Source organism: Buceros rhinoceros, unplaced genomic scaffold (genome assembly GCF_000710305.1).
Source record: "Buceros rhinoceros silvestris isolate BGI_N320 unplaced genomic scaffold, ASM71030v1 scaffold10328, whole genome shotgun sequence".
Taxonomy (NCBI): Eukaryota; Metazoa; Chordata; class Aves; order Bucerotiformes; family Bucerotidae; genus Buceros; species Buceros rhinoceros.
Genome location: NW_010427459.1, coordinates 55,448 through 61,592, shown reverse-complemented (window position 1 = coordinate 61,592; position 6,145 = coordinate 55,448). Strand labels below are relative to the sequence as shown.

Here is a 6,145-nt window from a genome sequence, read left to right as displayed (position 1 = left end):
CCTGCTGACTGGATAATGAGCCTTGTGTGTTTGGATTTATTTTCTGTTTCTGCACAGATCCATCCATGTTCTTAGCCCAGTGCTTGTGGATTGTTGAAATACATGCTTAAAGAAACAACTTTGGGTTGCTTTCCCCTGAGAGTCAAAATTATTGTGACATCACTGATGTCAAGTTTTGAAATCTATTTGCCTGATTTTTTACAAAACGGAATTTTATAAATCTAGATTTTGGGTTGATCTAATTAACTGCTACTCTCCAAGTAAACCGACCTGTTAACCTGTATGTTACTTTGGAGAGAAATTTCTAGTCTTTGTATAGAGTAAGACATGGAGCATCCCGGAGACCTGTGATCTGGACTTACTTTTTGAAGCTAGTTGAGTACTGTTAATTTTAATGCCTTGAGAATTCCACTGGAGTTAATTTCATGTGGTTCTAAGTAGATTTGTTTGTAGATGGAGCTGATGAAGGAAGATGTGCATTAAAGTCTTGCAGGGGAGAAAAATTGTGCAACTTGTGCACTTGGCAAACAGATGTTCAGTGGATTTCATATTGTTGCCCCCTTTCTTGAGTCCCAGCCCATCAGGTTGGGCAATTACCTCCTACCTTAAAGTATGGCATACGCTTATTCCTGGATGGGTTGGGACTTGAATGTTACCCCTTAAACAAGATGCTTTTCAAATACATGCTGGGAAATGTAACTAGAACACATTAGTTTTTCACACAGTCCTCATTAAAGGTATCTCCAAGGTTTCATCGCAGTGATATTCTACCAATCCTAAGATAGGATAGATCTTCCTGGGTAGCCCAAAGCAATCCTAAACCTCCAAAGAAGGGCCAAAGACTGCTATAAGCTCTCCATTTCTCTGCAAGACTGCAGTGGGCAATTTCAGTTGTACAAGCACCTGGTCTGGTTAAATCCAATACAGCTGATGGAGATCAAAAGTTATTAACACCTTCTGACAGGTATTGCTTAACTGAGATATAAAGCGCAGTCTTTGCTGTCAGTGGGCAAATACCTACATCAGAAAAAATTTCATCATAGCCATACCTATTGGATCCTTCATTTAGCCTCAAAAGCAGAGGCAAAACCTGAATTGTTGGGAAGACAATATAATAATTTTCTCTAAAAAGTCCTTTTTTGTCTGGCACATAGAGTGTGGCAGCCTGCAATGCTGTCCCCTTGCTGAGGGAAATCGACTGGGAATGCCAATTCACTGCTATTGTCATTACATGACGTAATTGTCATTCACTGCTCTTGTTCACTGAAATGCTAATTCAAGGAAGGGGAAGACATTATTTCTTTCGGGCCCACCACTTCTGGGTTACTCACTTCAATATGCCTTTCAAGCCCACAAGCTGACTTCTTCAGCATCGTAAAGTTACTGTCAGTGAAACTTCCATTAGATGCATCCAAATAGTTTATGTGATTCCTTTCCCCCCTGCTATTCCTGTCTGTTCCAGAGATCATTCATCTGACCATCTATCACCCTCAGCCATTTGGTCCTGGAGAAGAACAGTAACACCTTTTGCCTTTTCAAATTCCCTGACTAGATAAAAAGATATTATCTCTCCTTAGGGATGGGAAACAGTTGATGAAATCTGGAGGTCCTGTGGACTTCTGCTTTTGCCGATTCCTCATCTTACGTAGAGGAGAGGCTTGCTCACAGAAAATACCTCCTTCATTTTGACAAGGCAGCATATTAACCTTGTAGCAGCCTCGTGAATGATTATCATATTCCATTTTCAGGCATTGGGGCATCCAGAGGTGTGCCCAACGGGCTGCTTGACTGCTGGCGGCTGCAGCTGTGATGCTGTGCCGCAGAGTGTGAGTCTGCATCTGTAGGATTTGCTGTCACCAAAGCCAATTTGGGGCCCCTAACAGTTTGTTAAAGAGGTTTTCTTTAAGTCAGCTCAGTCAAGCCCGGACTCGTGTCGGCGGCTAAAAGATCGGTGCAAGACAGGAAATTTTCACCGGTATGAATAAGGAAAAGGGAAAGGAAATGCTCCCCCTCTCAGTGTAATGATATAAGTACAACTGAATGCAATGGTCAGTTTTAATCACGGTTGAACAAACAGCAAGCTGGATCAACTTGTTTTACATTTGCACTATGATACTGCTTTCTAAAAGGTTAAATTTTATGGGTGGCAACAAATATTTTGACAAATACAAAATTTACACTAAACATCATTATTTCCATTTTTGCCACGTAGATGAACTGCATCTGTGCACATTTAAGCAATTATGTTGTTTAATATAATTTGTCTTTACGTATTATGATATGAGAATATAGTGAACGATGAGCCCATATTATTATTTTATTAGATTATTAACTTTTTACTTGTGATCTGTGTCAAGTTATATTTGGATGGAAATTAGAATTAAATTAAAACAGTATTTGTAATTATTCATGCTAATTAAATAAAATGACCACAAGCTCCCTGACTTTCTAAACATACTAGAACAGAAAAAGCAAGCTTTTCTAAGCAGGTTTTGCATTAAAAATTGTTTCTTAAATGAAGGAAAGGATATATATAAGGAGGAATTTGAACTGATTTCAGAACCTGATTTTAGAACTAATAGATCTCATCCTTTCACACCAAACTTAATTCACTCACTGACAGAGGAAAACAAATGTTCCTGCTTTTTCAAATCCTAGTTTGTTTCTTAGTTTTGAATGACCTGGTTATTGAACTGAATAAAATTCTCTTCAATTCACTCACTAAGCCGAAACGAAGGAAATAATGTCTTTTCACCATGCAGGAGGCTGAAGAACTCAAAAGATAGTTTATAATTTCAGAAAAACTTTGGAGCCAGGTGTCTAGCCAGCGATTTCTCCATACTTAGTATCACAACTTTCTTCAAATCTTTCATACAAATCAGATGCTGTTTAAGCACTATTTTTGTATGTCTTTCAGACATAGCAAGTAGCCATTATGTCAGTAATTATAAATTTTTTTCATAAATTCATGTATTAATTAAAAAAATTAACTTAAACAAAAAAAAAAAAATCTGAGCCCGTAACAGAAAGGGGAGTTCTGGAGGAAAGGGATTGATGGTGTTTGTGCTTTTTTTGGTGCCTTCGTTTTAACAAAGGTGCCAAATTGTGTTAACTCACATCGTGAGTTGTCACCAGGATGGTATTTCTGCTTTAGGGAAAAGTTTATTTCTCAGAGAGAAGGAAACATTTTCTATACAGGACATGGTAGCTCTTTTGGTGGATGGTGATGGTTTTAAAAGTTACCTTTTCCCGTTAGCAGGTGTTAAGCACAGAAGCACTCGGAAACCTCCTCACAAGAAGAGAAGGGGATGCATACCTCCATTTCAGTCAACAGTAGAAGTTTCTAAAGTCGGGGTTTTTTGGCCTGTTTTTTTGGGGTTTGTCTTTTACGTTTCTTTGTAGATCTCACTGACTGTAGTGGGCTGGCAAAGAAGGTCTATTTGGTTAAAAGTGCCAGGATTCAATTAAGAAAATATTTTCTTCACCTTTGCTGTAACTTTATGATCCATCTAGTAGATGAACCCTCCCCTTTAGCCCACTGTTAATAAGCAAGTTTCAAGCCATACTACATGTGTTGTATTTCCCATAGTGATGCCTCTCTGTTGGTAGGTTTTGGGTGAGATAACTGAGTTGGGAAGAACTCTGCTCCCAAACTACTAGTCTAAGTACCCAGAACTAAGAGTCTGGTTTGAAGACGCTTCACTTCTTTCATGCATGTCTAGTCCATGGGAAAGGTTTTCCTGCATGTTAGGGAGGTGGCTGCCTGTTTTGCAGCATTTCTAGCTCTTCACTTCTAGGAAGCTCACAGAGAGATAAAGGGACTTCAGCAACATCTATACTTAACAATCTCACTAGATTCCAAGCTTTTAAGTAGTTACATATTGTGGAGTTAGTTTTTCATGGCTTTTGATAGGATGTATTCTCAAAACAGTGTGGGCTGAGAGAGCTTGCTGAGGAAAGCTGGTCATGGGCCAGAGAGGAAAAGGGTTTCTCTGAACCGTTAAGAAAGGGCATGTATCCAGTGCTAGATAGCTCTGGTTTGGAAAGAGCTAGTGCTACTTTTTTCTGTTGGAGGAGACTGAGCTGGGGAGACTTTCTTGTAGACTGAAGATAAATCTTACATCCTGAAGTGACTGCACACAGAGTTTATACCATATATGGGTGGATTTGCTTCACATTTGTTTCAGATATCACGTGGGTTCACAGGCTGCCCTGGGACCAGGGCAAAGAGGCATTTCAAAGATGTCAATATAGCAGGAAAACAGGCAGCCAGCAATTCAGTACTTGCTCTTGCTCCAATATGCCTTCTTGGGAGGCAGCACTGAGTTCCTCACCTCTCTGGTCCTTCCTGAAAACATTGTCCAGCCCCACAGCAAACCTATCATGAATCCTTCATCTTTAATAGATTATGCAAATTTAGGACATCAGATCAATGAAGATCAATATCTGCAACCATTTAATTGCCAGCAAAAACATTTTAAGAATGAGCATTATCTGAAGTCCTTTCTTGGGTAATGGCACCATTAATCCAAACATTGGATCCTGGCCTAAGTGTACAGGAAAAATTCTCCACCCCTCTTCCCCTGCTGCCTTTCAGGGTGCTGAGGGTTTTTTTCCCTTTTCATTTCCAGTTTCTGAGTTTCCCCATCATTACCACCAGTGAACAGCTCCCGACGCTAATAGTTCTGCTTTTGTTACTCTGCACTGATTGAAATGTCGCATACAGATTGAGATGTTAGTGCTAAGTTGCCACCTGGGAATGTCAAGCTGGGTCTGAAATGAACTTTTCTCACTCTTGGATCCAGATGGATCAGATGAGGATGTTCTCGAGCTGAGCTGGGAATGTTGCAGGGAATAGAGTGGGGATGGCACAGGATGGGGAGGACATGAGGAGGATTTTTTGCCTTAGCCCACAGTCTCTTCTGTGAGGCCAAATCTGTCTCCTGCTGTCCCCTTGTAAGAGTCATGTCCAAAGCTTGTTCAGTGTCTCCTTTGAATCTTAAACCCTGATTTGAGGTGCCTCGCCTTTACATCCAGCTGTGGAGATGTGCCTTCCATAAAGGAAGGACAGTATTTTTCTCCTACTGGCTTTGCCCCTCGAAGACAGGAGTATTTCCTGTAAAAGATGTAGATCTGCTAAATGGTGGATGAACACCAGCTGAGTTTTGTCTTACATATGCAAATATAAAGAAAGGTGGAACAATTTTTGTCACAGCTGAGCCATTCTTTTTCTGGTTGGCTAAGAAACTGCATGGCTACAAGGATCCCGGACCAAGCCTGATTGCAGTAAAAGCCATGAAAAAAAGTCTGGGGATGTCACGCTTTCTAGACTGCCCTAAATATGCAGAATCCCCTTGATTCTCCATTCATATTTTGCAGACTTCACACTGTATCTCCTCTGTATGTGGGGCAACTGCTACTAATTCTGCCCAGTCCTGAGGATCCTGGTAGCCAAAAGTTGCGTGCAACAATATGCCTTTGCTCAGTGTTTGCTGAACAAGCAACGACTGCCCACCTCAGCCATGAGTTGCTTTGACCTCAGGGGCTATTAGCTGGGGCTTCTGCAAGAAAAAGTTGAGCTACAAACTCCATTGCTCTTGGTTCTGTGCCATTAGAGGACAGCTTTTTTGCCAAGAGGCAACAGCTCCTTTCCTTGCTAACAGGACTTACACAGGACTTACACTTACCAACAAGGGGCAAGCCACTTAGGCCTTGCCAGCTGCTTTAGCTACCCAGGAGGAGATGTGGAAATCTATGGTAGCTCTGTGAGCGGGGACCAGTGGCAACTAAAGCCTGAGAAGAAGGGCTATGGCACCAGAATATCTCCTTATGGCTCTAGACACACACAGGGCAGGCAGTCTAACACTAGTATCAGGACAATGTGTCCCACGGCCCCAGGATATACCAGTGCCACTCAGGTTCTGCATGTGCCACCAGCAAAGAGGAAGTCTCTGTGGTGCAGCTGCTGCAGAAATCGCCTACCTCCGTGTACTCTGATGCCTCTGCTGTTATGCAGTTGTTCTCATTTCCTGCTTTCCCAGAAACACCCAAGTTTAATGTGTCCATACGTGAAGGAAGTTCTTTTACCAGCTGCTGTTAGAGACTCATGGGCTTAAGGATGGAGTTTAGCAGTTGCAGTTCAGCA

The 6,145-nt window shown here is 41.4% G+C and overlaps 1 protein-coding gene across 1 annotated transcript in view; it reads right to left on the bottom strand.

Annotated features, from left to right (window-relative positions):
• Positions 1-6,145, bottom strand: part of LOC104498523 (paired box protein Pax-2-A-like) — a gene marked incomplete at both ends in the record, with an annotated part of 51,909 nt that overhangs the window by 18,241 nt on the left and 27,523 nt on the right. The gene's annotated exons all lie outside the window — the stretch shown is intronic.